The following is a 26,151-nucleotide window of genomic DNA, read 5'->3' as shown; positions in this document are numbered from 1 at the left end:
GTCACATTTACGTTGTCTCTTTCAATTGGAGGCTGCGCAGTAACGCTGGCCATCACTGGAAAAGTGCTTCTAATAGCCTTCAATGGTCTCCGTCCAGAGCAACGGGATCTGTTGGTCCATTTTATATATGTCAATGGCCAGAACGGGGTGCCTCGGATCTGTAGTTCGAATGAACTGGACAATGTAATTTAATGGACACTTCCGATTCCAACCTGTAGGGGGACCGAAGCGGGAAAAGTTACCTAGTGTTGCTTTAAGTGAAGATATAGCTTGATTATTTTTTAAATGACACACTGCTTTTTTCTTCAACTCAGGAAGGGGGAGAATGTGAAAGTATCGTCCCAATTCAAGATCCACTTAACTTTTTCAGGAGTTTTCAGCTGTTTGCTCAGTTGTCAACGAGATGGATCTGCTTACATGCAAGATCATGCTTAAAAGAGTACTCCACCTTTCAGCATTGCACTCCTAAAACACTATTGTAAAGAATCAAAATTGATGCAGCAGACCCGAGGATATTGTCATTTTTATTCCACACATTTTTCTTCCTTGTCAAAACAGTCTATGGTCAAAACCTGGCTTTTACATTACCCACGATGCAACTTGACCACCAACAGTCGGGTCAGCGATTCGGTCATTTTGTCAAAATACTATTTACAAGAATTAACTTATCTCCTAAGGGGACACAAAACAGATGTACTACTGTACTTTATACTCTTGATGATGCCCTTTTATTTTGTAGTATGAAAATGTCAACACTCTTAAAAGCAAAATTTACTTTATTATTTATGTCAGCTGCAATCTCGGATTAAATGATTCATCACTTGCCAGTTGCTTTGGATTAATACCATATTAGGATGTTTGATGTTCAGTACGCTATGACCTACTCCGATGTTTTACAAGATTTGGGCTGATCATGTCCCTCAAACATGTCCAGTCCTTACCCAAAGTGTTCTAATTGGAGCCAGAATTATCTCAAAGACATTTCACAAAGCAGAGCGTGTGCAAAACAACAACTCAGTTAAACTTCACTCTAAGTGACCTAAATATCACTGTTTTATATTTCATGTGGCTGTAGCTTTCATCTTGGATGGCAATACTCTTTTATTATTTCCCTGAGAAGATTAATCAATTCAATTATAAATCAATCGACATAACATTAATCTGCAACGCATTTGATAGTCAAAAATTGTTGAATTAATTTTTAGCCATGGCTCAAGCGATGGCAATCTGTTGGTCCACCAGTTTGGTCCAGACTGAAATATATCAGAAATATCTTGACTATTTATAACTATTGGATTGGATTCACATGAAATTTGGTACACATATTCATGGTCCCCAGAGAATGAAATTTAATAACTTTGGTGAACCATCTTCAGGTCAAAATTTCATTTTGTGTACTACTGACTAAATACCTGCAAAAATAATGACATTCTCATCAGCCTCATCTGTATTTAGTTTTTGGTGCTAATTAGCAAATTTAAGCATGCTAACACACTAAACTAAGATGCTAAACATGGTATACCATCAGTCATTGTGAGCTAGGGCTGGATCCAGGGCTGGACTGGGACAAAAAATTGGCCCTGGCATTTTTGGCCCAGGCCGCCCACACCCACCGTGATTGGTCAGACACATTCCCTGCAGACAGTCCTCTTAAAATATGCGTGCATTCTATGATATGAGTTTCCTAGTGTTCAGCGTTCATGTGATCGTTTTGGATCCTTCAAGAGGGCTGTCAAGACTTATCTGTTGATCTTACACTTAAATAATGAATTCATTCTTAGAGTTATGATTTGTATATTTATGGTATTTTTGTTATTTTTTATTATTGATATTTTATATTGTATTGTCATTATTGTTTTTATTACTATTTTTCTGGACAAAAGTGTCTGCTAAATACAATAACCATAACCCTTCCCAAAAGCTACAATAAAGCTGAGAGTAGTATATGCCCTGGAAAAGAGCTAATTTAGCAATTCAATGAACACTGATGCTATCAACACTGATTTTATAGATCACACAGACTTTTCAGCTACCCAACAGGCTAACCGCCGTACTTTCAATGTTAGCTATAGTAAAGCAGTTAGGTTACCTAGCCACTAACTTTAATGTTACAGCCAAAGTGCTTGTTATTTGATGTGAGGCGACATAACGTCGCGCCCCCCACACACACCACACACAAAAACAAACACACACAAAACACACACACACACACACACACACACACACACACCCTCCCTTCCTTTCTGAGAGTCCCTGTTAATTTGCCTACTCCTTACCACATCGTCATCTACTCTCTCTTCCATCTTTTCCTCACTCGCTCCCACTCGCTCTGCACCTCCCTTGCGCTTTGGTGGTCGTTTGTCCATTTTAACGTGAATGCTACACTTCCAGCAAAATTATTAGAGCTCGTGTCTCAGGGCCGGGAGGCGTGGCCATAGTGGGATTCGTAAATTTGCGGTCCGGAAGGGGGTTCCTGGATTTGATTGGGTCAGGCCAGTGCCAATAAAGAAAATTAACCAATGGGCCTCTGTGAGTTCTTTATGGGCCGGCGCGGCCAAAAAAACAAACAAAAAAAAGGCCAATTTATCGGCAATTCGGCCCAAAAGTGCCTCGGCCCACCGGGAAAATACCCGGTATGCCAGATGGCCAGTCCAGCCCTGGCTGGATCCAAATATTCAAATATTTGTTCGATCTGTAGGTATTTGATTTTCAATTTGGGCTGGCAGTCTAAAATTGAGTGTGGTGTTTCGGCGGTATTGAGCCGCTAGCTGCTGGCTAATTAATGCAGCGCTATGTCGTCCATCTCAGCCAAGAACAGAGAAATGTTGATCTCTTTTGTTTTTGTTTTTGTTTTACTCCGCTGTCTTCATGTGTGGTCGAAAATTTTGAAAACCCCTACGAACTAAGTCTTTATTACTTCTTCACTCTCCCTGACAACAAAAAACTCCCTTCGCTGGTGAAGGCCACAAGATGTGACTGGAAGCTTAAGAATTTTGTCAAATTATTATTTCCAAGGACAAGAATGAACCTTCAAGCTTAACATGTCTTGAGTTTAAAACACATTTATCACAGTTGAAAGCTGCCTGTGATTTATTTGTTCATGTGAATGTATGGACAGTTAATACATGTTTTATAACATACTGTTAGGATTTGTTGATGTGTTTCATATATTGTGAAATATGACTACAACTGTGTTGTCAATCACTTGTTAATTGTTGATACTAAAGAAGATCCTTATATCTGCTACAACTCTACAACTACATTATAGCATATAACATTTTTGTGATTAACAATTTTATTAATTATTTAAACAACATACAGAACAATTCGAGAAGCTGTGTTGAGCATTTTTCTCTATTTTCTGAATAGACCAGAAAATGTATTAAATAATTGGAGGAAAAAAAAAAAAAATTGGAAGATTAATGGATAATGAGAAAAATCGTTAGTCGGAACCCTAGTTGCACTGGGGTTGAACTGCATTGCAGAGTTCCAAGCGTAGTGCAAAGAGGCCGCTTGTCAGCAAAATCTGATTTCTGGTTTAGACCTGTAACCCATGTTGACGTGATTGGATGAAGTCTCATTGAAAAGCTTGTGCGCCTTCAGCTAATGCATTACAGAGGACCTCAACATGTGATCCACCAGTCTCATCTGATGGAGTCTAACCATACTACAGCCAGCCTTAATTATCCCTGAGAATAGGTTTTTGTGATCCCAACTGGCTCCTTTAGTTCCAGCCCTGCTCTTGGTAACCTTGCCCTCGAGCAACTCCGGATTCATGAGTATTGATTGGCTGGGGAACACACCTACACACACACACACCATTCATCTTTTCTTGACCCATAATGCCAAAGGTTTGTAGAAGCTAATAAAAAGCTAATTATTCAATCAAACTGCTCCTACAAGCAATTTTCCTCGAAACCATTTTTTTGTCTCATTTCAAGTAAAGAGCTCCGCTCGGTTCCAGACGGGCCAGTGCGATGGGAGCGTTCATTAGAGTCTGAAGAAGTTTTAGATTAGCGGAAGCAGCTCAGACAAAAAGAAAACAGCTTCATGTCCTTAATAACAATCACCTCACTTTTGTGGAATTTGTCCCCAGTTGACTGAGAATTTTGCACTCAATAATTCAACTGGATATATTCAATGTATTTAAACACATTAGCTCTACACTTAGTGACATATTTTCAATATGTTCACAGTTTCGGGGCATTGCTGTTCATGCACCTCTATTAGGTTGATGTAATTAGGCGTTGACTGTAGCAACACAGCTGGTGAAAACCCATGAATACTTGCAGCACTATGATTGATACCTTGTCATGTAGCGTATATGATCCAGTGTGTAAAGCATGTCATTAATCAAAGTCCTCGCATGAGGAGTAAATGACTGTAAAGCCAGGGGAAAAGAGGAATGGTCTTATGGCGTTTAGTTTCGTGGATCTGCTGAGGATGAGTTTGAGCTCACAGTTATGACAGCTATCAGGCTCTGTCAGTCCACTGCTGAGTCATGATGGTATTGAGAATGTCCTTTTAATAAGCATGTTGCGGTTGCTTTACTGCTTGTCTTCATCTTAGGCACTGTGATTGCTGCAGTACAGTACTGTACAGTAGGTACTTGCTGGAAAAAATCTAATTCTCACCAAAACCTTTACTCCCATCAGGCAATTTAAAAATAATTGAAGTATGTAATGAATACAAAAAACGTCCTCACATCGTGGCTATGGTGGAATTAATTTCCCATCCTGCTGTGGTCTATTAAATGATGTGGGTCCTTGCTTTCCTTGCCGATAAGCTCGGGAATTGCCAGCACTTCTGTCGATATCTGGGGAATGGAGCACAAAGAAAGGCGACTATCTCCAATATCAATGCATTCACTCAAATCTATAATTGATTGCAGCTCCAAGGCTTGTTTTTGTCTCCCTTGATGGTCAGCAGGATCTGATGTAATGAGATGCCTCAAGGTCTTTTGCAGAGGTTTCTTTTGCTGCTTTCCCTGAGCTGATATCTAAGAAGGGGAACAAAAAATACCACCTCTCTTTAAGCCAGTAGAAAGATAATTCAGACATTGTCTTTTACATTCGTAATCTTGTGTGCTTCAACAAAAAGTATGAAATAGCAAATTCTATTTCATTCCAATCTTTAAATAAATCAATGTAGCTCTGATCCGCTTTTCCTGATACTTGCTGTAGGCAGAGTTTTCAAGGAAATCTCCAAGCAAATCATGAGATAGAAGAAAGCTTGCTTCAGATATCTAACTTTCACATTCTAATAAAATAATATGCCCTTGTTTCTGCTATTCTCTCAGAAAGCTAATTGTTAGATATGGACAGATAATGCTTTCACTGCAGGTACATGTATGACTATATACAACCAAAGTCTGTTTTTAAGCCCATAAAATACACGTTGATGTTGCTCATCTTTCAAGACAATACAGTATGTTGAATACAAAGGGGAATTTCAAGGTTAAGGCTGTTTTCTTATGAAAGAAAAAAATATTTCATCATTCCTGTAACCTGACTGGCCTCATGTGTTTTTTTGATGCCACACACATCAAGCTGTCTCTGTGTGGATCGACAGACAGAATAAAACCGCATTGAGGTAAAAAGAAAAGTCTCAGCCACCCCTGTTGTCATTCCAGATTATTTTAAGTAACATAGCTGGCAGCGCAGGAGGATGACTGTCTCCCTAACAACTGTCTCTGTTGCCCAGATAGGAAGGAATCACCCTGATGGATAATGACTTGACGCAGTATGTCCTTTGGCCTAAGTTGCCTGGAACTGAGGATTTTTTTTCTTCTGTCTTTTAACTCCAAATAAGGGCCTGGATAGAAATAGAATGAGAAATAGAGAGGTAAAAGCGCGAGGTGCCACTAGAGCCGCCATAACATGAAACAACAAGAGAAAGCTGACCCTTCTGACCCCTTTGATGAAGCTCTATCTGAAACATGTCAGCACATGTATCGTGTGTCTGCATATTTATGACACTTTGTCACATCATCATTTAGACACTCATCTATGCTTTATTTGTTACTTCCTTCTATGCTGTAAGTACAGCAGTACACATTCCTACACAGACGTCACGTTTGTTTACCAGTGTGGTCATGGCAACGCTCTGATTATCTCTGTATCTCGCCCGACGTAGCAAGTCGTAGCTGGGCATTGCAGAGCGCAGCAGGGTGTAATAGGGCACAGCAGGGCGTAGAGCAGGACCACGGCGACCGCTGCCACCATGATTTAGGTGCCATCCTGATCCAAGGAAACATGCTGGGCGAAAAAAAACATAAGGACTCTCCCTGGAGCTAGGTTAGTAACAAGCATTTCTGGGACATGGATACACACAGATGGAAAGAGAGAGGAGAGAGAAGCTCCGTGTGTCAAAGGAGGTACCGAGGTAGTCTAAAACTATAACCAAATAACTAAGAGCTGCAGAGAAGCAGAAATAGGGAGGCTGCGTGCCGTGACTGTGGCCGTGACTGTGACCCTCCCTCACCGCTCTAGGCGAACGCTGCGACTCCTTACTCCCTAAATATACGTAAGCTTTCTATGGGGAGATGCGGAGATAGAGTGGGGGTGTGCCATGACTGTGACTACACACCCACCCCTGCCGGTCTAGGCGAACGCTGCAACTCCTCATACCCTAAATATACGTAAGCTTTCTTTGAAGAGAAGCAGAGATAGGGAGGGGGTGCGCCATGACTGTGGCTACACACGCTCCCCCGCCGGTATAGTCGAACGCTGCAACTCCTCATACCCTAAATATACGTAAGCTTTCTTTGAAGAGAAGCAGAGATAGGGAGGGGGTGCGCCATGACTGTGGCTACACACGCTCCCCCGCCGGTATAGTCGAACGCTGCAACTCCTCACTCCCTAACTATAGGCTTTATCGAAGAGGAGAGTTTTGAGTTTACTCTTAAAAGTGGTGACCAGGGTTTCACATTTTTGCCAGCAGGGCCAGGCGATTTCATTTGCGTTTGCATATACTTGCGTGGACCATGTTTCCGTGGACCAGTGAGCCAGACCATCTTGTCCCGGGCTGACACCAGACTTATCACACAGAGCCAGGTGATGCTTTGATACCTGGAAATGAAGATAGAACTAAAAAAAATTAGTTGTTAGACCATTGTGGACGGGTGACGGACGTCTTGTTGGGATACAAATGAACTTATGCACCTCCCAGTGGTTGGTCAGTGTCACATCACACCACTTAGTGTCCCATTGGCTGTCGGAGTATGCCGCAGCACCGCCATATACAAACAAGTAGGAGCAGTAAATATGCATGGCGTGATAGACCGTGAAATGGTAGACTGTGAAATTTCTGACACCTACACTCTTTTACTTTGTGTCTCTTCTTTATTTCTTAAACTCTGACATGACAGCGCTGACTCCAGCTGGAGATGAACTGAAAAGGATTGGAGTGACGTATCAAAAAGCAAAAGCTTGCGTCATAAATACTTCATTGGCTGGATGAATAGCTGAAGGTGACAAGCCTAATGTCCCTCTCCGAATACAAATTGATGTACAGTAGAGCCGGAAGACGAACCTGAGTGGAGAATTCTGTTTTTTTAATGCATGAAGGCTCTCTGCAGACACATTTGAGCGATATGGTTATCTCTCTTGGGTTGCGTGCTGCTGTACTGCAGGCAGAGGTGTGACATGTCATGTAGCTTGTTTTGAATTTTAGGGACAAGTGAGAAACTGAAGGCCCGTGACCTTGGCAGTCTCCTCCCTCCCGCTTGAAAAACAAAACAGCAAAAATGAAAGGAAAATTTAGAAGTAAAAATAGCCTCTTAGGTGCGTTACAAAACCTCATCCATCTTCATCAGATATGTGCATGGCAACGACCTTCTGTTAAAGCATGCAGTAATTATTTGCACCCATTAATCACCTTATTTTCTCAGTCACAAAATCTCATCACGAGCAAAAGATTCTCCCGTTCTTTGTTTTGCACAGATACATTCCACAGCTGTGTCAAAATATGATGAATTTTTCATTATGCTTCCCTTTACTCTTTGTTCTCCTTTAGCTCCAATGATGCAGTGAAATATTAATGACAGGACACACACTCATAGTCATGGTATCTCTAACTCTGTTTTCCTGAAGCCTCTCCTGCTGCTTATGCTTCTTTTCTGTTGTTTTATAATCAGATCAGCGTTCATATCGCACCCAAGGCTGCCAAGTGGAAAAAGGAGCAAGCTTAGTCAATGAGATTATGAATGTATGACTGCTTCTCTTGTGTTTTAAGGAAGGTCGCCTCCTTCACTAGAATACTGTCTAGAAGTTGGTGATAAACATCCCAATATGTGTTAAAGCAATCTCACCTCTGGCGGGGTTTTGTAGTGTAGTTATCTCACCCACCTCAGCCATCCTAATTCTTTTTTTTGTTGAAATAGTATTTTTATTTAAATTTGTGTACATTAACATTGTTAAATTCTAGTCAACGGCTCAAGTGACATATGTACATGTATCCCTTATTAATGATAACAAATCATAATAGAAATCGGATTATAAAACGAAATAAATAAAATAAATAGAAATAGTCTTACAACAATAAGCACCATGATCTCCTCTTGATCTAGATCTGTCCACAGCAGTAATGTACTGCAAGTAATCTCCCCATTTCGCCACATATTTCTCCATCCTGTTTTTTCCAAATGAAGCCACTTTTGCCAGCTCTGTGGTCCGTTCCTGGAAAGAGGGCTCTCCTGGCTTCCTCCAGTTTCTCATAATAATTTGTTAGCCGTCCTAATTCTAGCAAAAAGACTGAACACGTTTCTTGTCCTCTAGGTGGTGTTTTCCTGTGACGCCAGTGGGAGTCGCCTGCCACAGCTCTGACTCTCTGACCGCCAGCTGATCGGGATGCTGATGTGAAACCTGTGATGGAGACCGGGGCTTGATATCTGGTGAGATTGTCCTGTTTTCCAAGTCACTGCATATTGATTGTGAGCAGTTGCAGCTCTGCATTTAGCTGGGGCAGCTCTAACTATGCTGGAAATGGTGTGTTAGCAGCGGTGCATCAGCAGATTGAAAATGCAGTACTATGTGGATCACTGGTGGGAATTTGTTACAGAAAATACAGAAAAGACGGTGAAACTACAGGTGCGGAGCAGAACTGGGTCAAATTTGCACATGCTTTTCCTTTGTTTTACACATTTTAAACAGCCATAAGGGTGGAGTTTGTCAAATCAGAATCACCTTTAAAACTAAATTAAAAAATAATAAAAAATTATGTTGAAACAGGTTATCATGCTTTTCATAGTAATGGTAGTTTAACAACAATAAATAAGTACTATGTATGTATCTCGGTGTAACAATTGTATATTAAATAATATTTGTTTCCTCAATACATGCAGAAGTAGTATTTTTATCGTCTGCCTTTTATTCTTTCGTCTTGATTTTGACAACTGGACAGTAAAAGTGTATTGTTCAGAGAGATTTTTCCTAAGAAAATATAAGGAGGCTACAAAAATACACTTCTGTGAATAATTACTTCCCCACCTAAACATAGACTTTAAGGCAGACCCCACCCATCTAGCACCTCGTGTCTTGACTAACTTCGTCAAGTATTTCAAATGATTTGACCCATGTGTGGCACAAAAGGGTTCTACCTGGAGTCGTAGTGTAATTGACTGCATCTCTAACTAACCTGAAATGGGCCATAAAATACGCTTCAAAACACTGCGGCAGTACATAAACACAGTTTCATGTTTCAATCGCTACAATATATAGCATGAAACTATTAATTAAAACCCGGTACACGAGAGGATAGAGTTAATGATCTGCGCTGCGTCTTCAGAGAGCAGTCAGCCGAGAATAATTGTGTGCATCTGAAGTGCAGTAGGTACCTGTATCCCCCTTAACATCTGTCTGGTGTTCTCAGAGTAGGTTTGCATCCTGAAAATGTCATTGCACCACATCCAGGCGCTGTATCTGATGCAGCGTGCTGCCGGTAGCTGTGCTTTGCTGAGGGCGAAGTGTGAGGAAAAGGTCTGGGTAATTCCCCTGGGGCATTCCGGTAAGGAGGGGGGTGGGAGGTGAGTTCATTTGACCTCCCTTTGACCCTCTGAGGTCAGAACCCCTGTGGTTTTCCGGGGTCACAGGGGAATCACATAGTGCTGAGAGCAAAGAAATATGATGGCTTCCACTTGTCCTCCTCTGGTTCAAAGGGAATGGCAGGGTAATGCTAATTAGCCAGCTTGTGTTACCAAATTGAACATAACTGCTGTTCCCTTCAGTGTTTTTCCCGTCGGTACGCCTAACAAGCCGCGTCTACAGTCATGCAGCCGGCATAACCCTGCATATTTTGTGCACCGTGAGACATCCTGTTCTGTTTTTGTCCTAAAAAAGAAATGAATTAAATAATTCCAATAGCTAATCATTTTTAAGAGAATTGAATTCACCCCTTCCTGTTAAATAATAGCAATGTGTTTTGGAAAAGAACAGCAGTCCCGGCCTATATGTATTCTTTGGACATCTTCGCCCAGCTGATCTTTGGAGAGTAGTTTAATCCTGGCTGTCGAGTTTGAGGGCGATAAGAGGCGTAACAACAGGATTCCCCACCAGTTCATCTCTGCTCGTTTCAAATGATGGCACTACAGTTGAGAAAATGGCGCTCTGTAAGTAGGTAGTTAATTCATGTTTTTAATCAGGGATCGAGGGAGAGAGTGAGGAGGAGGTCAAGTTATTATCCTCACGTTTCAAAATTCTAGTGGCGACGCTGTGCCTATACAGCCTCCTCTCCCCTGTCTTGTGTTCTGCTTCTCCTGTCAGAGTAATCTGAGTCTCGCTGTCAGTGTTTCCTGGCATACCAAGTATTGAAGGCAGTGACAGGTGGTGTCGAGTAGCAGCTCAGAGTATCCCTTAGGTTTATGGCACGTGTTGCCATGTTAAGATATCACATCATATTCTCTTTCTGCAGCTCTAATCATTCACAGAAATCACTGTAAACCATACGCTCCATGTCATCCACAGCTCCGAATCACAAGAGCTTTGTGAATTTGAAATGGTGTAGCTGAAGCTATTTCAAATGATAGTGGAGCAAATTTGTGTTGAAATCAAACACACCTGCATGCGTGCGAGCACAAGTCAGATACAATAGATGTGTAGCTCCAGGGGAGCTGCTGCTCAGCGTCTTGGTGCTTTCCTCCGCTTTCTCTCCCTCAGTTAAATATCTTTTTGTTAGTGCAGATGCACTCAGGGTTGGCAAACACATTGAAGGCTGAGTCACTTAAACAGCCTCATCTTGACACACGGCTGACTCATAGTCTATTGATTTCTTCATACATCATATTCTTTTGTACTGTTTGTTGTTATGTAGCCTGAAGTATGTATACAGGAAGGGAGGGCGTTGTTTGAACTCATCCAAGGCACACACACACATATGTTTGTCTTGGAGCTAAATCACATGATTAATAATTCAGGGCCATGTTTAATGACACATAGAGGTGCAGGTTTATTGCATAATCCTCATTAGTTACTAGGAGCACCTCTGAGTTTAAGAATCCATTTACATTAATAGCCAAGAGTAACACAAGCGGTGTTTGTGAGCATAATAAAAAAGCCTCTCTCCCAGAGCAGCAAAACAGAGAATCTCTCGTCTGGGTTGTCATGCAAGTGTAATGCCTGGAGCTCATTCATTCAAAATAAAAGGTGCATTTCATTTGCGATGCAACTTTTACTGCAGTGCTTAAATCCAAAAAGGTAAGCTCTTAACCTAAAAAAGGGTATCCGCAATCACTGGAAAAGTTCCTACTCACAGTTCTCCTTTCTACATTTATCATTTTATTCACTGCTGCAGAAATCAGCAGGGCATCACAAAGCGCAGAGCAGGACAAACTGTCGTGTCTCATTACTGACAGAAGTTACTGAATTTAGAGATACAAGTTTACTAATACAGACAGAGGCAAAAGCATTTGAATACTTTATTTTTATCCCTGATACAACCCAGAGCCACAGCATACTGTATCTCAACTAGGCTCAATCAACTGTGCTTTGTAGTGTATATTGTATGAATAATATATGGCTAATGTATGTACAGTGTTGGAAGGAGAGGTGAACTCATTGGAATTGTATTCTGCAGAGCTTTTCTTTTAGGGTGCTAAAATAAATTGTCACTGACTGCAGATATGATCTTTTATGCAAATAGAAAATGATGTTTATATAAAGGGCTATCTTTAGATATCTACCATAGCTCAAAGGAAAGTCTCTACCACCTGCTGTGCAAAGATGCATACAGAAATCGCACCTATTCCACTCCCCCTTTACTCCTCTTTCATCATACAATACATGTCTGAAAATCCTTCCTAAAGTCTCTACCCCCTGGCTCATGATTTAAAGTGGCCAGTGCTGGTGTCCATTTGTGCACTGGTCCAAACAAGGCCACGACAGGAGCTCCCTTCCCTTCATATCATTTACCAAATACATTGTTTGGGAGTCGGCCGTATGATAGTGGCAGACGAGTAGCTGGTTATGAGCCACAGCTCCTTCATTGTCTAGCATGCTGGAGAAAGAGTGGGAGCCCCTAAAGAGGCCTGGCAGAGCCTCTGCTTCCATCTGCCTGCATGCCTCGCCATGGAGCCCAGCTCGCACCGCTTGAGATTATACTCACGTCCAAGCTGTTACTGTAATTTGCATTGGCTCATAGGCAGAGAAGAGTGAGGAGGAGGAGGAGGAGCTGCACATGAGGCAGGGATGTTATAAGTGGTCCTGGCAGCACAATGAGCTTGCCTGGGTGTAGTATTATGTACAAGTAGCCAGGGCAGAGCTATATTAAAGTGCAATAATGGCGCTGAGCAGGTTGCCCTGCTGTCCGAGATTATTGTCTGTGGTAGTGCATGAAGTAAATTATAGAAATGTAGTGTTTGAAACTATCCCAGTCACATTCAGTATGGGTGTTACGTGCTTTATCGCTGCATTATTCTCTCATGCTCAGCGCCCGTCTCCAGCAGCATTTGAAAACTGAATACGTCAGAATACATGAAACAAATACAACATCCGTCTTTCTGAAAGACCATACCCTCTGTAATGCATCCCGCTAATTAGCAAATGATATGTTCATTTCCTTGTAATGAATTAGATGCAAGGTCACGCACCTGGAGGAAACCCACGCAAACACTGAGAAAATACGCGAGAGAGGGCCATGGCCGAGGATCAAACCAAACGACAAAAACACACGAGCTGCTGAGCTGCCCTCTCTGCTTCGTAGATCGTACATCAAACCTAGGGCAGTGATCAGAAAATCGTTTTTTTCAAATCCAACGCAGCGGTTTTGTTTACAAACCATTTTCTGAACTGAATGCACCTGCATTGAATTTGGCAGCAGCACTCATTTGGGAGGCGTTGAATATGTAGACACTGCTTGATGTAGGCTTTTTGAATTAAATTCACATTTTCGCTCAATCGAAGGGAACAAAACCAAAAAAGCACTTTCCCGCTGAGTCTCAGTGAATGTTCTCTGATGTCCTCATTTTTCAGGCTTAATTTGTTCCTAACTTGACAGCTTTTGGACTGCAATTTGGTTCAGCAGCTAATTTATCAAATATACTAATTAACTAGAGACGGAAAATAAAGAGAGATTTCTGATAATGCCTCCATCAAATGGGTTGTGAACTAATTATTTATTGTACAGCCACAAGCACGATGAACCATAATGAACTATCTATAGCTGGTAGTAAAGTCACTATATGTGCAGTATTTAATGTTTCTTGTCAATTAACACCGGCCAGTGCAATTATTTCAGTCAGTAGACCTTAACCTTTTGTTATATTGTAGTTACAGTATAATATTTCCAAGGTTAAAAACTATATAAATTACAGTGACTTAAATTGAAACTCAGGCAAGAGCTAAGTATGGTGAAGACGGGGATGGAGGTTCAAATGTCAGACCAGTTTTAATCAATTGTATTTCCTTTGGCAACTTTGTAAGACGTCAACAGTTACTCCTTTTTTTTAACACATTAACTTTGTGCACAGCTATGAAAAGAAAAATAGATATAAAAAAAGAATTACGTGACTGATAAGAGAGAGCTAAATATGCCTTTCAGTCTCAAATAACAGGCCTGACAGGTTTGTGACTAGGGACTCACAAAGTGCAGGATGAGCTTGTCTGCTGTCACAGTCACATAATTACTAATTATACTGATATGCCATGGATGTAATGCATTGACCTGGTTTTCCTAAAAAAAAAATGTAATTGGAGGCAGAAATAGCAAATATGAATCTAATTAAGTTAGAACATCATGCACATCAGACTTTTTAAACATGACTTGTGGTCGGGTTGGCTCAGTTGGTAGAGCAGGCCCGCAGTGGCCGCGGGTTCGACTCCGACCTGCGCCCCTTTGCTGCATGTCATTCCCCCCTCTCTCTCCCCTTTAATGTCTTCATATGGCCTATGGAAATAAAGGCCTAAAGTGGCTGAAAAAAATAATCTTTAAAATAAAAATAAAAACATGACTTGTGTTTGAACTTGGCAGACATGGCTTGTAGATAAAAGCGCCATAATTGGATTTTTCTTCTTCTCTTTTTTTTTTTTTTTTCACATTGTGAACTGTAAATTGTTATCATGTATGTTATATGGAAACATTTGTTTAGTAAGCTCATTATTGCCATTTATGAGGAAACCTTACAGAAAGGTTAGGTAAACTTACCCAATAGATACCCTGTAGAGTTCTTAACCACTACTTACATTACGGAACAATGTCAAGAGGCTCGAGAGTGGGTCACCATGTTGTTAGTATCTTGTGTGTATGCTAAAGGACACACAAAAATTGGATCTGCAAATGTTTTATTGGGGAGAAAAACACATTTGACTTATTAGGTCTCAAGGATATACCCAATGTGTTCTACTGAATGTAAACATAACTGTGTTTACAAAATTATAAAACTCCACAGGGTTACTTTGACTTGTATGTATTTGTAGTTAAAAGATATTCCGGTTTATTTCAACTTGGCATATTTCTTATAAGCGTGGCTATTGTGGCTCCATGGGTTGTGCTATCTTTGCACTTGCAACTTGCGTTGTAAAGTTTCGGGGAAATGAGGACTCACACAAACAACATATATATCGGGGCAAGCTTCTTAAATAAACATGGATTTTATCATTAATCATTTCAAACACTTTTCTCTGAGACAGTAAACTGCAGATAAAGTTAGCATCACACATGTAAACAAACCAGCTAATTAATATGCAGAGTTATTGGGCCAGCCAGCAAGTTGCCCCAGATGTAGCTCCAGGCATCTTTTTTCTGTGTTTAATTTCAGTTGGACTCAGAGACAAGCTTTTAAAATTATTGATGTAATAGCCATGTTTATTTGGAAAGCTGTAAGAGGCTTCCGCAGCTTGTCCCAACATACGAGCAAGCCCTTGTTTTCCCGAATCTCTACGAAGTAGGTGGCGAGTGCAGTGAGTTAGCACAACCCAGAGCCACAATAGCCACATTTATGGGAAATATCCCCCCCCATTCACACACACAGTGAGGCATATTTTCAGTTGTGATTGAACTGTATTTTTTTAATTACTATATAGGCCAATTTAAGCATTCTGTAGCAAATAACAATAAACCCACTATTAATTACATTATCATAATGCAGTGTAACTACTTCAGCATGTAATTAATGCACCTAAAATACAAACGTTCTCCGACATGCACTCTAACAATGCAGCCCTTTTTCTGATACCGTGGGGGGCAGAAATGTTGCCGTGGGGGGCCGCCACGGTCAAATCAACATAGAGGAAACACTGCAACAGTTTTGCAAAAGCCACTCATGCACAGAATAAGAACAGTTATTTTTTTTTTTTAGTAGAGTCGCAGTAAACAAGTAAAGGGACTGTTACATAATGACGGTGATAGAATTATAGAATTATGTTGTTGGACTCAGCTAGTGTTGACTTTAATTCACTTCATTCTCTTGGTACAAAGCCAACTGTAGATAAATCCACACCATATGTGTATTTACTGCCCCACTGCCACTGTGTATGTATTAACATTGCAAGGTGCTTTATTTGGCACAGAGACGGGATAATTGAAGCTCAGATGCCCTGTATTGTATATATGAATATAATACCCACAATATATGTTTGACAAAAGTTCTGCCTAAACCTGCTTTGCACAAGCTTTCCTATGAAGTGTTTCAAATTGAAGCTGTTCGGTCCATTATGTGTGTGTACTAAGTGAATCATGCAGTCATAGCTGCCTCGTTCTGAGGTTGTAACAAACAATCATAAGCATTACAGCCTTGAGTGAATTTTTGGCCACTGTCTTCTATATCAATTAGGGCCGTGTGAGTTTTTCGTTATTGAGTCCATTTCCTACTGTAGATTCATTCATGTGGATCCCATTGGTAATAAATCTCAATCGTGTTTGTTAATTAGATGATATTTTAGTCATAAAGGAGACGGTACATACTGGGTATTAACCTTGTATTTGACTTAAGAAACAAAATGATGAATGGGGTCATCTACATTTAGTAGGGTCTGGTTGGAAAGCAACACAATGCACTAGTTTAACAAGATTAGGAGTCTACAGCCATGCAAGCAGCTCTGTGAGACTGCACTTAGGCAAAGTGGTGCTATGAGCTAAGTGCTAACATCAGCGTGCTCACAATGATGGTGCTAACATTCTGACATTTATTTGGTATCTTAGTTTAGTTTAGCATGCAGCTGAGGCTGGTGCAAATGTCATTTGTTTTGCAGGCATGGTGCCATAAACCAAAGTCCTGGACAAACTCAAACTTTGACCTGATGATGGCCCTAGATGAAAAGTCAGAGGATCCCAGAAGTTATTATAATTAATTTTGAGGGGGGGCATGGACCTCTGTTCTAAATTTCATGACCATCCATCTGATAGTTTTTCACTCAAACCCACAAATGTCAAACCTCATGGTGGCACTAGAGGAAAAGGCAGAGGATCACTAAAGTTATGAGGATACATTGACTGGAAAACATCTGTACCAAAGTTTAGTCCCAATCCATCGTGCATACTGTATGTTTCACTGGATAAGTGAAAACTTTCACCTGCTGGTCGCACTAAACAAAAAGTCAGGGGATCGCCAGAGTCATTAGGATTCATCCTCTGGTGACTATGAATGTTTGAACAAAATTGTATTGCAATCCATCCAGTAGTTGTTGAGATATTTCACCACAGTGCTTCGCGGACAGACTGACGTTGCCATTCCTAGAGCTGTGTCATTACCGTTATTAAAAACCCAAGATGGACGTATTGTAAATTTCAGTAACTTTTATCCTTAAAGGTGCAGTAAATGATTCTGGGCAAAGATTGTTGAAATTTGAACTCTACTGCCAAACAAATACAACCAGGGCTGTGTATTAACACCAGATTATTTTTCAGCTCACACAGAAAACAGAGAGCTAGGTAACCGTGTGGAGATACTGAATTTGTGTGTGTGGAGATACTGAATACACTGAATTTGACAAAAACTGTATTGGATTAACATGACTTACTATACCTTTAATGACAAAAACATAATTGGTCCGTGTGTATGCATGTGTTTCTGTGTTTGATTAAAACCCTTATTGTAACTTGACTGTTATAGTTGATTTAAAGGATGTCTGATGTGCGATAAGCTTTTGGTCTTCATTAATTCAGACATGGTTTCTTTATTATAGAACAAACTGGTTAGTAATCCCACTTCAATACATGAAACAGCTCATATTAATGAATGCTTAGCATAACTGTCTTGTTGTGAAATGAATACGGTATATTTTAACCAAGAAAAGGTTTTAAGTTCAGCCATCAGGTACATTTTGTCTCTTCTGTACTTCGGCTCTCAGCTCGAGTCTGCTGTGGCAGTGGACCACATAACAGGCATGTATAATGCCTTGCAAGGGTACATACAGAGCAGGATCAATGCAGTATAGGGGCCTTGGGAGGAGGATTTGAAACCAAGTGTGGATTCCTTAGCATCACTGTAGCACAAAGCGACACCACAAGGCACCAATTCAGAGGGTCTTTTCAGCTCGTCTGCACAAAGCGAGGAGGGCATGGAGCCGCTATGCTCCAGAACAAGCAGACGAGCATACACTAACATGTCTGAATCAATAAAGTCAGTGGATAAAATGATAAATGTAGAGGACAAACAATGTGTGAAAACCTTCAACTCGTGGGACATGCAGAAGCTACATATAGAAGAGACTATCATGCTGCTGCAATGTTTGTAAATCATCAGTTCTCGTCACTGCATTTCTAAATAACTCAGCCTAGAAATAGAAATCCCATAAGCTGGATGTCATTCAGACTCACCGTCTGTCCTTGTATTTTTTTTGTTTGTTAGCAGCTTCTGCTTCTATCGTGGCTTGTTTGTTTGTCTGTGCTTTTTGTTTCTTGTTTTTTTGACAAATATGTCGACTGTACTTCAGCAATCTCTTGGAATGTGTCAGTGAAACTGCAACAAATGGAAAAGAGCAACACTGTTTCGTGTTAAGATACATGTTGATGTTAGGACATGCTACCCTCCTGAAATGACTCAGAAAAGCCACAAAAGTTTAGGCTGAGCTCTTGCAGTCACTAATATTTTATTTTTTTATGTTTTAAAGATACAGATTCAGTGTTTTGGAGTCGGTAAAGAAAAAGTTGCTATGAAAGGATATAATGGAGTAATGGTGCCCTGGCCAGAGAATGAAGTCACACTCCCTCTCTGCGTGTAGAGATTCTCTGTTCTTTGTTTTGATAGCCAGTCCGGTTACGCGTACATGTAAGTGCATGTGGCCGTGACAAAACATGTCATGAATTGGGGAACGGTCTGTGAGAGCCGTGTGGAGGCAATCCCGGCCCACTTTTTTCAGTATTTTGAGTACAGCCACTTTTTAATATGTTATTCACATCCTCACACTCTCAAAATGTTGATATTTATCTTACTTTACACTTCTACTCCACTACATTCCTGAGGGAAATATTGTACTGTATATTTTTTTACTTCACTACATTTCTTTGGAAGCTGTAGTTAGTTTGCAGATGATGATTTGAAGAACCTACGATGAGCATATAAATGTAACGCCGACAGAGCTACTTTGACTTTTACACTTCTACATCTTTATCATAATTGCCGCGGTGTCCTCAATCCAAAGTGTGAACTTCAAAAAGGCCCGCTTCCTCTCTGAGTAGGAAGCTCTGCAACACCTCTCACAGCAAATCCAAACTAGGCAAATGACCATTGTAAACCAGACGCCAATGCATTGTCCTATGTAGTCTATTAATTGTGACAGCTAACAGGTGGACTGCAGTCAGAGGTTGTCTTTTTTTTTTGGGGGGGGGGGGAGATCAGTTGTGGAGGCAATTTGTGCATAAAGTGGATTGACTGGAACAGCACCATATCTAATAATTGTTTCATGCATCATATGGTGCTCATAATTAGTGAGACTATTTCAGTGCAGAATTCAGTGGATGTACAGTTTTCAGGAAGTCTCACACGTAGCGTGTGAGACTTAAATAGCAGGAAACAATCATTTCACATAGAAAAGCACTCGTATGTCATTCATGTAAATCAAGATAATGCCCCGTGTCCGTGTTGATTATTTCGAATCATACTAATTTCGGAATAGTTTCTGGTGGGGGTTTTAGACTGTAATTTAGACTAAAGTAACAATACAAATATGTCAACTTAAGGGTCTGAGAAATTTATGGAAATTTTTCACAATTGTTTGATATTTTATAGACTGAACAATTGATTGATTAATCAGTTAAGCATTTGGCAGATTAATTGCAGTAAATTTGCCCAGATGTCTTGAGATTTCCTGAGATTTGTCGTAGCAGCGCCAAGTAGCTATTACTAGTGCTGTCAGTTAAACGCGTTATTAACGGCGTTAACACAAACCCATTTTAACGGCGTCAATTTTTTACCGCGAGATTAACGTTCTTTTTGGCCTAGCAAACAAAAAGGAGAAAAAAAAATGGGACAAAAAGAAATCAAGGGACATTTAGAATAGATAAAAATGTGCGATTAATTGCGAGTTAACTATGACATTAATGCGATTAATCGCGATTAAATATTTTAATCGTTTGACAGCAATAGATATTACAGTAGCTAAAGCTAACATTAATCACAGGTATGTCCTCCAATACCTCCCGTGTTATTTCCTTTTTACGTGCGAATACTTGTTACTCGTCAATTAGCAAGTAATATTCAAGGGGACACTTTTGAAAAGCAGTTGTAAAAATGATTCACCAAACCTGATTAGCTGCATTTGTTGTTGTTTTTTTTATTTGAAAAGCTTCATTAGAAAACAACAGCATATTAAGTCATTTATTAGTGTAGCAGAAGGTATTTAGGGTTGATTACGTCTGTGAGGGGCGGTGTTCAAATAAAAAAGAACAGGTAGCAGGTAAAGGGTAACAATCAATCACCTCAAGTGTTCAATCAACAAGTGATGTGCATGCCTGTAGTTGCGCAGCGCCAATGTAATCCTAATGTTCTCTATCTTGTTTAGGGAAGCTCTTACAATTAAAGTTTATGGAGCTGTGATAGTTTGTGCTTCTCAATTCTTCCTCATTGGAAGTTTTAAATGGAATGTAATTGAGAAGACTGTCTTTGCATGCAGACATCATTATAATATGCAAATGCTCCTCCTGTTTACGACGATACACCACATCCCCCTTGATGAGATGCGACCAGAAATCCCCAGGGCTGTGGAGCCTCGGTTAAGGCATCCACTGGTGGAGACGGAGCCGACTCCGATGAACTTAGGCTGTCAATAATTATGCCCGCATCCTGACAAAAGTCACACAAGGGCAGCTGCCATTCCACTGCCTGCGCTGTCTAATTGGCGTTTACGGTTTCCCGACAAAGTCATGTCCAGAAAACATCCCCACAATGCACCGGCTCTGGGCAGATGTTTTTCCGAAGTAAGGACATACTCTGTCATTGTTTGAGTTTGAGCATTGTTTTAAATGTCACTTTAAAAATGTGCTTTAGCTTCAACTTCCTTTTACTGTAACTTTAATCTAGGGCTGCCGCTAACGATTATTTTCATTTTTAATCAAACTGCTGATTGTTTTTCTGATTAATCAATAATTGTTTGGTCTATACATTGTCTAAAAATAGTGGAAATGCACATCATAATGTTCCAGAAGCTTAGTATTCAGTTTACTTCCATAGAAAACCCGGAACATGTCTACATTTTTGTCATTTTGTCTTAGAAGAATGACTCAAACTGGGGTGTTGTGGTGGCCTGCTGATTGAAATGAATAATATTCTGTTATTGCAACGAGCTGGTACCTTTGTTGAATGTCCCCCCTCTCTCTCTCTCTCTCTCTCTCTCTTTCTCTTTCCTCTCATTGCCTTTCACTTCTCTACTGTCCACCTGCTGAAAATACTTGAATATAACTAATAACACCTAATAAAACTAGTAAGATTTTTTTGGGCTGATTTAGTTTATGATTTGAGGAGCTGAAACTAGTGAAGTTTTGTCACTTTGATTTAAGAAAGACTCACTCGAATAACTTGGTCTATAAAAAGTCAAAACAGACCAACCGTATAAAACCCAAAGATCTTCAGTTTATTATCACTTTAGACAAGAAAGGCAACAAGTCCTCAGAGTTGAGTTAGGTAATATTCAACATTTATACCAGAACAATGAGTCAAACAATTCGTCCATTTTTAAAATAATTGCTGATTATTTATCTGTTGATCGAATAATAAATTAATCTGTACTGTAATCTCATATGAATTAAAATTGTAATGGCCAGTGGGGGGGTTTGCCTGCCCTCCAAAAAGAAGGTATCATCACCACGTTATGATTTCAAGATTACATAAAGTAAGTCAGATTTCATCCTGAGTGAATATAAGCTGGCAGCTAATCGCACATTCCTGGACAGTTTAATGATGGTAATTAAACTTGTATACATTATTCTCACAGAGGATAATGATTCGAGAGACACTATTTGCATTTAATCTTTTCGAAACTAGGGTGAGTGTTTGCCTCATGCGACAGTTCTGTGATTTACGAGATATTCTAAGTCATCTTGAATAATTGTTGAATTTATAAAAGCCCTTACTTCTTTCTGGTTATTAAATTGTGAGAATATCCTGGTGAATTAATGCATGCCCTAATTCAAACGTCCAGCGGCTGATGTTGAGTTACGCTGTGTGGGGGTAACTGAGCAGGTTTCTAGTTTATAAAAGATGGACTGCTGTATTCATGTATTTCATGACTTTCTCAGATGTTGCGAAGATACGTCATCATCCTTGCAGCTGCCTGTCCTGTTTAATGTGTAAACTGGATGCTATGTGTTAAGAATTCAGCAGCCGGAAGGAATTTCACAGTCAGAAATAGGACGAGCTGTGGCATCTTTCAGCTTTATTTGATTTCTAGTTTATGGCATGCCTGCTCCTCTTTTAACAGAGCTCTGTTGTGAATTTGTGAACCATAAGAGCATTTTTACGAAGCAGCCGAGTTGATCTTTTGTTCATGTTTTTTTGTTGGTACAGTATGTTCGAGAACACAGTTACCATCTGAGCCTGGAAACTTAGTTAATTTATTCTCCTCTTTGTTTTCTCCTCTTGGGCATTTTGGGCTTTCTATCTTTGTTCAGTATGTCTGTGTGTTCATGTGTACATGGCTGTGTATTCGCTTGTGATTGTGTGTGGGCGGATGTGTGTTGTAATGTGCTCATGTGTACATGCCTTTTGCAGAATTGTGCTTGTATGTAAATTTCATGTGAGGATTGTCACTTTTGTTTAGTGAAAGATATTTATTAATAGTATCTGCGTTCAACATCGGGATCAGAATGATCCAGAAATTTTTATGATCAGCTAAGCCTGATTCATTTGACATCCTGTGTTTGCGCCGATTGGTCAGCTGTCATGAACATTATGAGACAAGAAAAAAAGAAGAAAAGTTGCAAGAACTTTCAGAGAAGCACAGTGTTGTCATTATGGCTGCAACTAACGATTATTGTAATTATTAAAGTGCTCATATTACGCTTTTTGGCTTTTTACCTTTCCTTTATTGTGTTATATATCTTTTTTGTTATAGGTTTACAAAGTGAAAAAGCCCAAAGTCCAGCCCAAAGGGACTTGCCATCTCCAACAGAAAACACTGTTTACAAACTGTTCCAAACAGCTCTATTAGCTAGCTGGAGCCTAGGGATGTCACGAGAACCGAGACTTCGGTACCAACTCGGTACCATAATTCAGAAAACGTGCCGGTACTCATTTTTCCAGACCTGACCGGGGCAGTATATACGACTAATGTTAAAAATGTTCTAGACTGCGGCCTCTATCTCACCCAGTAAGAGTGTTCTCCCCATGTTGGCTGAATCCTGCAGCGGCGCAGGTTTGAAACCGACATGCTGCTCTTTGCTGTGTGTCATCCCACATCTCTCTCCCCCTTTCTGGTCTATCCATTTGCAAATAAAGGGAAAAGCCCCAAAAAATAATCTTAAAAAAAAGATTTTCTAGACTGCCGCTAAATGCTGAAGAAGAACACCGACCAGTACGGAAAAACAGCGAATAGCCCCTCATCTCCCTGTACGGCTTGCCGGCAGCTTGAACGGACCTCTATAATATCCATTAACTTTAACCGGCCCGCGGTTCTTTGTGAAAAACAACAGCGGCAGAGAGAAACAGACGTACCTACTGTAGACAGGCTTGCTGTCTGAGAGTTCCAAGTGAACTCATGAAAGTCGGTACCGTACGCTGGCTGTGTGGTGATGCCAGGCTTCAAAGCAACGGGCTGTGGGGTCCAGAAGAATGACGTTTTTGTTATGGTAAATCACGCTCTCCTTGCCCCCTCCACTCCACACCATAACAGAAAGTTGAAACTAAAAGAAAACAGTGAAAGAAGAGTGACATGACGGAATTAATGTTTATTGTAATGTAAAGTATTATTATTATTTTCTTCCTCTTTTTTTTTTTTAACACACACCGTGGTATTTTAGACTTTAGTATTGAGTATCGTGTACTTTTGTTGGTATCGGTACCGAATACTAGATTTTTGGTATCGTGACATCCCTAGTCCAGCCTTTACTTCCGTGACGAACGTGCGTCACTTTGTAACACACGTTATAATGCTCGCCTAGCTGCTAGCGTGGTACGCCCTCATACTCTGCTTCTGACTGGCTGGTAGTCCTTACCTTACCTTATCAATCAGTCAATCAATCAATTATTACAAATATATGACCAAAACAAAAAAGCAAAAAGCATCAAATCCTGACATTTGAGAAGTTGGGACCAAAACATTCTTGATAACCTACTTGCTAACTTGATACCTGACTTAAACCTACATTGTGTAATGTTTTGAGTTGATTCTTAGCAAAAAAAACTTTGTTCTTTCACAAATATGTGCTCATTCATGTGTAATCACTTCCACCAACTAATCAAAGTATTCTCGTACGCGTAGAATCTGCCATTCAGAATCATTCAGAATACATACGAGCGAGTCGCTGGAATGGCGGCAGCCATGTTGCGCCTCCATCTTTAAAATACATTAGCCAAAGAGGGACATGCCTCCGTCTTTCGCCGCTTTTACACTCAGTGGCACCGTGACGAATGCCAGCCGGGGGATTACTCGGCAGATTTGAAAGCCTGTTGAAGATGAAGGATCACGCCTATTCTCGAGGACATGTAACGGAGTCGCCAAGGAAGCTAAAAAGAGAATTAAAACGACAATGCGACAGGCAAAGCAACAAGACCAAAGGTAATATTGGCGTGGCTAGAACAGCTGCGTGTAAATGATGGAGATACTAGGAGCTAATTTCGATTCGACCACCGTAGGAGTTAAAACGCGCTCGGAATGGGAGGGGCTAGAAAGTAATATTCAGTTGGTAGTCATATACAATTTCACCTCTAGGTGGGAGAACTTCTTACACAATGTAACTTTAAATAATTAATTTCTTTGAATTGTCATTTGACTAATAGTTCTAGTTGTCTCTAGTCTTTTTTTATCCAGTTTGGTCCAGTGTCAGAGGCAAGAGGAGAATCCCCTACACAGCCAGATGTTAAGTAGAAAGATGTACAACCTTTATCCTAGATAAACTCATTTAAGGTCAGAGTGTGCACCATTGGACACAGAAACCCCCACACACTTGGTTAAAGGACAGCTCCCACTGGTACAGGGGTTAACCACCCTCAAAACCAAGAATTATATGTCTGCACACACCCACTGGTCACACTACTGTAGAGCTCAGAAACAAACAGCATGGTAATGAATATGTAGGCTCGCTCCAAACCTAAGGGAGATCGCTCCCACCAATAGGAGAGCAGACAAGAGCCAAAAGCCTCCTAATGACCTCTTCCCCACATCAAATGCCCACACACTGAAGACTCGACTAGCACAAAAGTGTCAAGACATTGCACAAACAGTTTAAAATTCAAATCCCTCACTTAAAGGAAGTATCTGACCTCCTGGCACAAGAGCACATGCCCTACGTAGTTAACTGTCTTCACTAACGGCGACACCAAAAGTGTCAAACAGCGCACCCTCCCTCTCCCCCGAGTGCCACCGCCATGAAAAAAAGCAGCTTGTTATCGCACACAACGTTTTAGCATTTAAATGAAGTCTTTTTTATTCATGCTTGTTTTTCCACCTACTTAAATATACCTCTTATACAGATGAGTCATTCAAAGTTTCTATACTAATTCTGATATGCATTTTAAGCTGTCATGGAGGCAAAATTTAATAAAAACACAATGAACAAAACTTGTATAGGACTTTTTATTGGCAGACGCATAATATTAAATATGAATTAATATATAAGGGAAATAAAAGAAATAATTTATTCTTTTCCACAATTTGCTTAACTTGCACGTTAGTAATGCGTTTGTGGCCGAACAGCAGCGGACCGGACCAATCGGCGAGGAGCTACTGGCAGCTCCGGGCGCGGTTTAGGTGTGTGTGACGGCAGCAACTGTTCGTTCAAAACAACAATGGCGGACGTGATAGAGCGATTAATTCAATCTCCTGCCAGGTATTCAATCTCCTGCCAGGTATTCAATCTCCTGCCAGGTATTTTTTTGAAATGGTTACCCTTTTCTTCCTCGTTTCCAGTGACGGCTTCTCAGATGATTCTGTGTGTCAAACCATCTGGCTCGTCAGGTTAACAATTTGCTGTTGATTCTCTGAATATTTCATGCAATGCTTTAACTCTGACTTAATTCATAATAAAAGTAATAAAGTATTTATTTGAGATATAAATGCTGCTCATACTTAG

At 40.4% G+C, this 26,151-nt stretch overlaps 1 protein-coding gene across 3 annotated transcripts in view; it reads left to right on the top strand.

The window, feature by feature from the left end:
* The window catches only part of lrfn1 (leucine rich repeat and fibronectin type III domain containing 1), a 287,298-nt gene that overhangs the window by 251,039 nt on the left and 10,108 nt on the right, over positions 1–26,151 (top strand). For all 3 annotated transcript variants that reach the window (XM_039824072.1, XM_039824061.1, XM_039824081.1), the window contains one exon: positions 8,778–8,893. The gene's annotated coding sequence lies outside the window, so the exon portion shown is untranslated. The remainder of the gene's footprint in view (positions 1–8,777; positions 8,894–26,151) is intronic.

The sequence above is a fragment of the Perca fluviatilis genome, chromosome 2 (assembly GCF_010015445.1).
Source record: "Perca fluviatilis chromosome 2, GENO_Pfluv_1.0, whole genome shotgun sequence".
NCBI classification, from domain to species: Eukaryota; Metazoa; Chordata; class Actinopteri; order Perciformes; family Percidae; genus Perca; species Perca fluviatilis.
This window is presented reverse-complemented; position numbering and strand designations above follow the sequence as displayed.